Source organism: Corvus brachyrhynchos, unplaced genomic scaffold (genome assembly GCF_000691975.1).
Source record: "Corvus brachyrhynchos isolate BGI_N302 unplaced genomic scaffold, ASM69197v1 scaffold101, whole genome shotgun sequence".
In the NCBI taxonomy this organism is placed as follows: Eukaryota; Metazoa; Chordata; class Aves; order Passeriformes; family Corvidae; genus Corvus; species Corvus brachyrhynchos.
This window is the reverse complement of record NW_008237239.1, coordinates 3,763,437-3,772,322: the sequence shown is the minus strand read 5'-3', so window position 1 is coordinate 3,772,322 and position 8,886 is coordinate 3,763,437. Positions and strand designations below refer to the sequence as shown.

The 8,886-nt window shown below is 41.9% G+C and overlaps 1 protein-coding gene and 1 long non-coding RNA gene across 3 annotated transcripts in view; one reads left to right on the top strand and one right to left on the bottom strand.

Moving 5' to 3' along the window:
• LOC108445557 overlaps window positions 1-5,461 on the top strand; it is a 10,740-nt gene extending 5,279 nt beyond the window's left edge. For both annotated transcript variants that reach the window (XR_001860449.1, XR_001860448.1), the window contains exons 2-4: window positions 552-828; window positions 4,301-4,418; window positions 5,013-5,461. This is a non-coding gene — a long non-coding RNA (uncharacterized LOC108445557). The remainder of the gene's footprint in view (window positions 1-551; window positions 829-4,300; window positions 4,419-5,012) is intronic.
• CRB1 (crumbs 1, cell polarity complex component) overlaps window positions 1-8,886 on the bottom strand; it is a 101,221-nt gene that overhangs the window by 78,908 nt on the left and 13,427 nt on the right. The gene's annotated exons all lie outside the window — the stretch shown is intronic.

The window sequence follows — 8,886 nt, the reverse complement described above, 5'->3', positions numbered from 1 at the left end:
AAGAACTGAATTGCAATTGCAAGATGTGGTCTATAAAAACTCCAAACCCCAACATCGGAAAATGTGTTACCTGTGGGGTTGGGGTGTTTTATGTTTGTTTTGATTTTGATTTTTAATTTTCCAGAGTAGCTTATATAATTGATATCTTGGTTGTGTCCAGTCACTAGAAAGAAAATTGGTCTGGGTTCTGTTGAATCAAACCCAGCATACAGCATTTGTTCACAGCTGAAGGCTTACACTGTGATCAAATCAGCTCACTAAAAACGTTCACAGAATAACATGATGGTAGCAAGGGTTTAGATAGCCCAGTGTCTGGAGTCAGAAACATGAACCTTCAATGCTCGTGCTCATTACTTGTTTGAAACCTGCCCTTGGGATTTTAAAACAAGTGTGTGAATCTGTGTCACTGAAATATCAAGCTCTGTTACTATACTGAGATCTTGAAATAATTATCATTTAACTGGAAATATTAAAATATTGCCCAAGGCATTACTGCTGCATGAAGGAGCTGTGGCTTTGGTGTAACTAATCCGCTCCCCATTTATCTGCAGTGCACTGTGACACAAAAAATACAGTTCATCACTATGCCAATAACTTCCCTGCAAAGACAGCCTTAGAAAGTTGTGGGTGTACAGATAGATGTTCAATCTTGATGTGTCGTGGAGAACTAGGGAAGAGATAAGCACAGCTGCATAATCAACAGGGACAGAGATTGGGATCAGATACCTTTACTATGGACTGAAAGGCAAAGATGTCACTCCTGGATCAGCACTTGGCAGATGGGGAAGGAAAGGACAGGAAACCATGTTCTGGATAAAACAGAGCCAGGTAAGGGGCTATCTTAGCCCTCCATGTAGCTTTTCCACGGAGATTGTTTGTAAGTAAATAATTTCTGTTTTTCCCCACAGTCTCAAACTTTCTAAGTATTGCACTTAATTGTATTTTACCCCTTCCCATCTCCCATTACCATCTTAATTATTCACTGTAATGAGCAGCTTGTAGTTACTGTGGTACTGTTTGTCCTTTGCAAGCTTCACCTCTGAGGAAATCACCAGACCCTACCTGCTCTATCCACAGCTGGGATCATTATATTGCTCAATCTGCTCAACGGAGAAGCATACTTTGGGAAGGGATGAACAAACTTTTGCAAAAAAACAAGCCCTTGTTGTGTCTGCAAATACTGTGGTCATAAAGAGTTAATCCTGAATCTTTAACTTCAGTTGTGTGTCCAAAACATCCTAGCATGTTGTTATAGAAACCACTTTCAGGCTTTAAATCTTGGGTCGCGTTTATTACCATAGTAACCAGCACCACACACAGGCAGGAAAGAAAAAGGGCGGTTACACAAATATTCCACTGATATCAAAAAAACCAAATTTGGGTTTAGGCACATTTGTATCAACAAAATCAAGGAAAGTAAATTAACTTATTTTCTGAGGAAAAAGTATGGTGTATTAGTGTAAGAGTAACAACTGAATAGTATTAAAATTTTAAATGGTTGTTTAGGTAACACTTTAAGTTAAAGCTATTTGTGATTGAAATTACAGAACTGGTTATTAAACCATTGTGTCCATTACACTCTTCCCCAAACTTTTCCGTTCACACTGACTTGCTGCTGGTCCCTGAGAATGAAGGCAGTTACTGCTGGCTGTCATTGTCCTTCAGTGTCTTCTAACATTTGTGCCACCCCAGACTCCCTTACCCCATGAGCAGTGCAGCAGCCCTTACAGCTGCACCCACTGACCGCACTGAGCACCACAGCAGTGGGACCAGCTGTCCCAAATAAACAAACAAAAATGAGGTAAATGCTTTATTTACTTCTAAATGTAAATCTTTTTTGGCTCTCACTTTATTTGGCATCACAACCTAGTGTTTGTGCTGGGAACCGGAGGAGAATCAGGCCCAGGAGCTCAACAGGGCTCCTACGCATTGAATTTTTGGTTCAGTTGGAGGATTTTTGGTTCAATTGGACACCAAGGCACAGTGTTACTAGCAATGCAAATAGACTGGTTTCTAATGAGAATGAAAGATTTTATGCTCTGCTTCTTTATGTTTAGCACTACAGCACTGCAGTTTAAGTTGGTAGTTCACAGTGATCATCCTGCTTTTGCTGTGCACGGATATTTTTGTTTAAGATGTAGAACAGTGGCTGATCAGGCCAGGAGGCAGCTGATATCTATTACAGTAAATGGTGTGGACACTGATGTAGAAACTGAACTGATTTCTGCTGTGCAATCCTTGCTACTGTACACTCTCTGAATGTAGCTCTCCCCTTTAAGAGTTTCATGATATTTGTCCTCATTTTTATCTTCTAAGTCTGAAGAATAGAAGCAACATGAGTGTAATGAGGTATTCCTTGTCCCTCTAGAAGTGCTGATTTTTTTTTTTTTATTTGAGGTCGCACAGCAGAATTTATTCTTAGTTGTACAGAACAGGACTCCTCCACACAGGGACGTAAGAGATAAATAGATAGGTGAGCAACAACTGGAATACATGGTAGTGGGAACCTGTGGGCCAGCTTCAAACTTGCCTTTCTATCATCTCTTCAGAGGTAAAGAACATAGAAAATCTATCGTGCTCAAAATCTGAAACAATTTTTTTTAGGTAATAAGTTTGATTGCTTACAGGAAAAAAATTGGTGATTTTGTAGGTTAAATGTCTTTGTCCCAAGGATTCAGTCAATACCTTTCCTGCCTGAACTGCTCTTAGGGCTTCACTAAAGCTGGGGACATCCTCAGCATGTAACTCAGGATACAGAGCCACATGTGTAAAGATCTCTCCTGTGAGATGAAGGGTTTTGCAGAAATAAAGAGAGAAGACCTTAGTGGTTTAGTTAGGGGTGTGAATTATGTCTTACACTTTAAAATGTTGTCCTGGATTGCCCTTGGTGAGGCTTCTTGGCATGTCTAGATGAGCTTGTTTGGATGGGTGGATTTGTGGTGCTTTTGTGAGCGGCATTGCTCATGCCTTGCTCCCTAAAACTACAAGCATCTACATCAAGCCTTGGAAAATTAATGGAAGTGTAATCTGCTGTTTGTAAACCCAATATCAGAACACACTGAGGGGTGCAACTGGTGCGGGGGAAGAGGAAAGATGAAAGCAGTGCTTGCAGTTGGAAGATACCAGCTGTATTTACAGCTGTGCTAGGAAGGCAGGCTAAAGTCTACACCTGGGAATTGGATGGCTGGCAAAATAACAAGGGAAAAGGTGCCAGAGCTAGAAAGCGCTGCAGAAGGACCAAAGCATGGCCTCCTTCTCCACAGTAGTGCGGGGATTTTGAGGAACACAGAGGGAGTAACGCAGCATGAAACTGTCAGTTCGTGACTTTGGGTGAAATCCAGTTGCTCCAGCCTCTGTGTGAATTCCAAATAATGGAAAATGAGGAGCAAAGGAGCAGTTTGTCTCTTGAAGAGGCCAGATCTCACTTTGAGAGACACAAGGTCTCACAGCTTCTCTGGAGTCTGGAAAGAGTTTAAGGCACTTTGTGTAAGACAGAGGCCTCCAGCTGCCACTGAATTCAGCCTCAGGAAGGAGCTGAGGGCTGGGCTGAGCCAGGAGATGCTGCCCCTCAAGCAGACCAGCTACCACTGACTTGCAGTGCTGAGGTTTGGGGTAGGTGAGAATATGCAAGCGGCTGAGCTCCCACTGTGCTCAGCCACTAACACAGGAGAGAAAAGGCACTCAGGAATGCTGCCAAATGCTGCTAAGAATGCCCCCAGTAGAGGGGCTAAAAACTTGAGTACAAAATTGATTTCATGTCCAAATTCTGGGTCCGTATGTTGTTTGTATTTGAAAGCCATTATAAGGCATCTTCTTCAGTCTCCTTAGTTTGTGGTTCTGTCCTTCATTACTTCTTTCCTTTTTTTTAATATGAAAAGAGCATGAAGCAGTGATTCTGATCATACAATGGCACATAAAGGTGCTGTGATTTTTAAATGTGGCCTCAAATGTCTGTAACACTGACCAGGTATGATTTCTTTCTGTGAGTCATAACTGGATAAGCTTAAAGCTCTGATTGCTAGAAATGCATCATAGCAGCCTGTAACATGGGGCAACTCTTAAAGTCTCTGGGTGCAAAGCCGTGTTCTGATGTGTGCAGATGTTGAGATTGGCTTCAGTAGGTTCTCAGTAACACAACTGAGTCGTTCAACACAACACAACTGAGGACTAGATGTTCCTGATGACATCAAACTGCAGCATATCAAAGTCATGATGCATGCTCCTGTTTCCCCAGACTTAAAAAAAGGACATCAAACTGCAGCATATCAAAGTCATGATGCTGCTTCTCCTGTTTCCCCAGACTTAAAAAAAATAATCAGACCTGTGACAGATCAGCATTATGTGGCTGGACATGCAGTGCACTGTGATTTAAATGCCACAGGACTCAGAAGAAAGCTTCAGTGTGGCTACAATGCTCAGTAAGTACAGAGAAAGCAAGGCCATGCTTTTCCAGCATGAACTTTGTAGAAGAGGTCACATTTCAGCCCTTTCTGTTATGTGCTAAATTATTTTCTATAGAAATCACCTACAATTAGCTCTGCGTGAACTAATTATCAACTGGGATTTCAAGACTGCTTGGGGAAAGTCGCAGCTCCTGTGTTTTGGGACAGGCTGGAGTCTCACGGCGGGAACTGGCACAACCCAAATTTCCTCAGCTGTCCTGCTGAGCCCCTGTGCTGAGGGCAGCTTCCCCTCAGAGCCAAGGGCATAACACTGAGATGGGGGAAGAACAATGATGTGATCATGATCTGCACAAGTTGCCCTCACTGACTTCATACAGACAGAAATCAGGCCCAGCAGAAGGATATTGTCATGTGAACTTCTGCAAAGGGCTGGCCTTTTGAACACTGGTTCTAGTGACCCGGGAAAGTGAACACAGTCATGGCTCTGACACAAAATCCATGGCAGCATTCCTGACCTGCAAACTGTATTGTAGCATCCTAAAAACTCTACTGACTTGTAACAGAGCAAGAATGGATTTGTTTCATGGTTTTACCACTTTTTATTTCCAGAGCAGGCTCAGAAGCACTGAGGAGGAGCAGCTGACCTAAAGGAAAAGTAGGTATTGAAAACCCACTGGGATACCTTTCTCTTAAACCTTTTTAAGATGCTTCACTGTAGAAGTAAAACAAAACCAGAATATTGACCAGCATCAGGGTATGCCCAAGAGCCTTCCGTGGGGAATATGCTAAGAAATAATCCTTTGATATTAGAAGAATATCACTAAAAGTCAAATTGTTAAAGCTTAATGTGATGGCGTGTTTTAGAATAAAAACACCTGCCACTAGGGCATTAAATATCTGCTATAAGTGAAGAGGTATCCAGCAAGCCTTTATCAAAATTAGATCAGTACAACTTTTGCCAGTAAAATAGTAAAAAATTAAAAACCACGAATAAATAAACGTTCACCAGTAGCAATCAGTATAGTAGAGTAATTTCTTAAAGGCTTTTAAAATTTCTATTTCCCCTTTAATAGTCTCCTTTATTTTCTCTGTTTATTTAACGTATGTAAGAAGTAGATCTGATTCCTCGTCTCTCCTTCCTTTCCTAGTTCTCTCTTCCCTGCCTTAGATTTTTTTTCCGTGCATTCTCCTCTTCTTCCTCTGAGGCCTGATCCAGAGCAGACTTGGATTTCCAGGGCAGGGATGGGAAGTTACAGTAAGTTTGAGTGGCTGGTAAGTGAGCCAGCAGTAATTGTAGCCTCAGGACTCAGTGTCACCAGTGGCACTAGCTCCACAGGGTAACACAGATGCCTCTGTGCTGTGCTGAAGTGCTCACACTCCTCAGGATGATCCAGAGGACAATAACGCTGCTCTGGCCTCCCACTCCCCTGGATATGAGGTTTAGCCATCCTGTTGCAGTGACAGCAGGGTTTTGTTTCACACAAATCTGCTCTTCAGACACAGGGAGAGCTCTGGGTGTTGGTGGTGTGGTGGCTGGGGAGTGGAAGATAAGATCAGCAAGCAGGAGGAGGGAACTAATGCCTCCACAGCTTGACATCCACGTGCTTACTCTATCTCAAGAAGCTTTGGTGCTGTGCAATGATGAAAAAAGGAAAAGAATATGCTATTTTGGGGGAAGGGACCTTCCTCATAGTACTGGTCCAGACTTGCCAGTACAGGGTACATTTTAGGGCAGCATCCTGCCCTGCTTTATATTAAATTATGCTAAATAAATGAATGAGATCTGTGTGACAGCAAGGGTCTGGCTAGGAAAAATTTAAGAAAGATTTTATGGCAATAATGAATAAGTGATAAATATCTAGTGACTATCTTGCTGGGAGCATTTTTTTTTTTTTTTGCAGAGAGATCTACAGTGGGGCTTGTTTTATGATCCCAAAGGGCACTACACATCATAGTGTGCTGAGAGGCTGCAGAATGGATTGAGAAGTAGTTCTCAGTATTTAATACCTAGGGAACCTCAAAAGCCATTTCCTCTTAGGATCACATTTCCTTTGATCATTTGGGTTATTAATTATAGATACCTTGAACAGAACAAGGCACTGTTACTGTACTCCTCAAACAGAGTCTCATTTAAAAGGAACAAAATATTGTACTTAATTAGGGGTTCAGCTCTGGTGTCTTTTCAAGGCACTATGGTATTGATTTGACCATGGTAGCCTACTGTAGCAAATATTATGCCATTAATAATAAAGGGAGCTTGTAGACATAAAAGTGTAGGAAGGAAGCACCAAAATGTTTGTCATTCAGCTTGCCAGAGCAGTTGGAGTGTAACCATCCAATATAGCATTTAGAAGAAATGCTGTAGTCTATAGTTAAAAGTGTTTGCACTTTTGTGGAGACCTTTCCTTTTTGCCATTTTTCTTAATTGTATCAAGCCCATGCTTCATCAAATGAATTCAGGGCCTTTCCTTTTTGCCATTTTTCTTAATTGTATCACCCATGCTTCATCAAATGAATTCAGGCAGAAGCATTTAAAGCTTAATTTTCTCTCTGGATAAATGGAAACATATTGTTTCTGCCTTGACTCTTAAGGTTAATTTTATGTCTGTTCTGTTTTTGTCTTAACTGTTCTTTGGTCATCTTGATCAAATATATAAAATTAGCCATAAAATTAACCAGGTGAGCATCAATTTGCATATCAATTTGCTCCCTTTACTCTTAACTGAATGTGAATGTGTTGATTCATCCTTGTCATCAACAAATTGTATTAGTTGACTGAGAGGGGTTTATTTCTCTAAGTTCTGGTCTCATAAGAAGCTTTCATTAACATTTGCTTCACGCTGCAATCTTAGAGATGTATTCAGGAGTTGTTGAATTGCATTCATAGGTTACCTCTGAGAAAGCAGAGGGGTTGGTCCCCAGCCATGTGGGTCACATTCCTGTTGGGGAGGGTATGCAGAGGCAGGTCTGTCAGCAGGTTACAAATTAGCACCTCCAAATTAGCTGCTCCCCTGGCCCCTCAGGGACCTGCAGGGGGATTGGGCCAAGGTGTCACGGAACGGTGGAGCCCAAGCCTCTGCCACCTCATTTGGCTGTTGGATGCCAGGATGGCCCTGCAGTTTGGGAGGTGTTGGAGAAGAGCCTGTGCTCTGTGAGGAGAGGGGCAGCGCCTGCCCACCAGCCTGGCTGTCCCCAGGGGCTCTGAGGCAAAGGGAACAAGCTTCAGACTGGCTTCCCTCCCAAATTTATTTAGGGAGAAGACAGAAGGCTGTGGTAGTGGAGGAAGAGAGGGGAAAATATGCTCCTCCTGGAGAGGCAGTGCTTTTGTGACCTGCAGGGAGCACCACAGAGCAGGGTCATCTGCCCTGTTGATGAGCTTCTGCTTTGCAAGGGATGAGCTTTCACTGTGCTTTTCAGGTAAGATGTGGATTGTATGCATACCAAGATAATATACAGTAGTTTTTTAAAGTAATTTTTTATTATCTAGGTGTTCTTGTAACTACTAAGAATTTGGATTAGTATCAGAACTATTTATGCAGGGATTTCTTTTCTAAAACAAACAAATGAACCACAAAATAAAACCCAACAACCCTCCCCACATGGTTCCTGATGATCAGAATTCCTACTCAAATCAGCAGTAATTTTGTCAAATTATTGAACCACAAAGCTTAACCTGTCAAGTACATGTAGGGTCAAGTACAGCACTTCAGTATGTCCATACTATACCCGGTTAAAGAGTTGCTCAGAAGTTTAATTCAACCAGAGAAATATTTGCTAAGCTTACCCCACTTGTGCTGGGTTTTTTATCTGTTATCCCAACACTTGGTATTTGTCAGACTGAATGCTAGGGAGTGATGCTTTCTTTCTATGCTCCTTTCTTCTAATTTGTGAGCCAACAAAACAAAACTCTATTTTATTATTAGCAAAGGGAACTAAAGCTCCAGCTAACCTGGTTTCTTTTTCCTGTGGCCACGTTTCTTTTCTGGCTGCCCCCAAAAGGGATCCCAGGTTGAATGGCATACTTGGAAAAAAGTGTAGCTGGAGAGTTCCAAGTCAGCATTTCACAGAAATTCAGCATCCCTGTTCCCCAGGAGATGGACTGAAGTATCTCTCATAATGTGCCTGAACTCATGGCAGTAAGAGGGATTGTCATCTAGGAGCATCTGAATTTCAGGTACAGAATCTGTAACTGTCAACTGACTTCTTTGAGATGACTTTTTCCAGCCTTGGCTGAAGTCTTCCTTAAAGTATTTTTTTATTAAAAACTCACTAAGAATGTGGTTTGGAAAAAGCAAGATCTTGTTTCCACTAGCCTGTAAATCTTCACAGTTCCTCAACAATTTTCATAACACTTTTCCTTCTCCGCATTGTCACGGCTGTTTGCTGCAGTGATTGAGTTTTCTTAACTGTCAGAACAATGTCAAGACAATGTGAAGACAGTGTCAAGGCAAATATAGAAGGGTGACGGTGTGAAGGAGGGAAA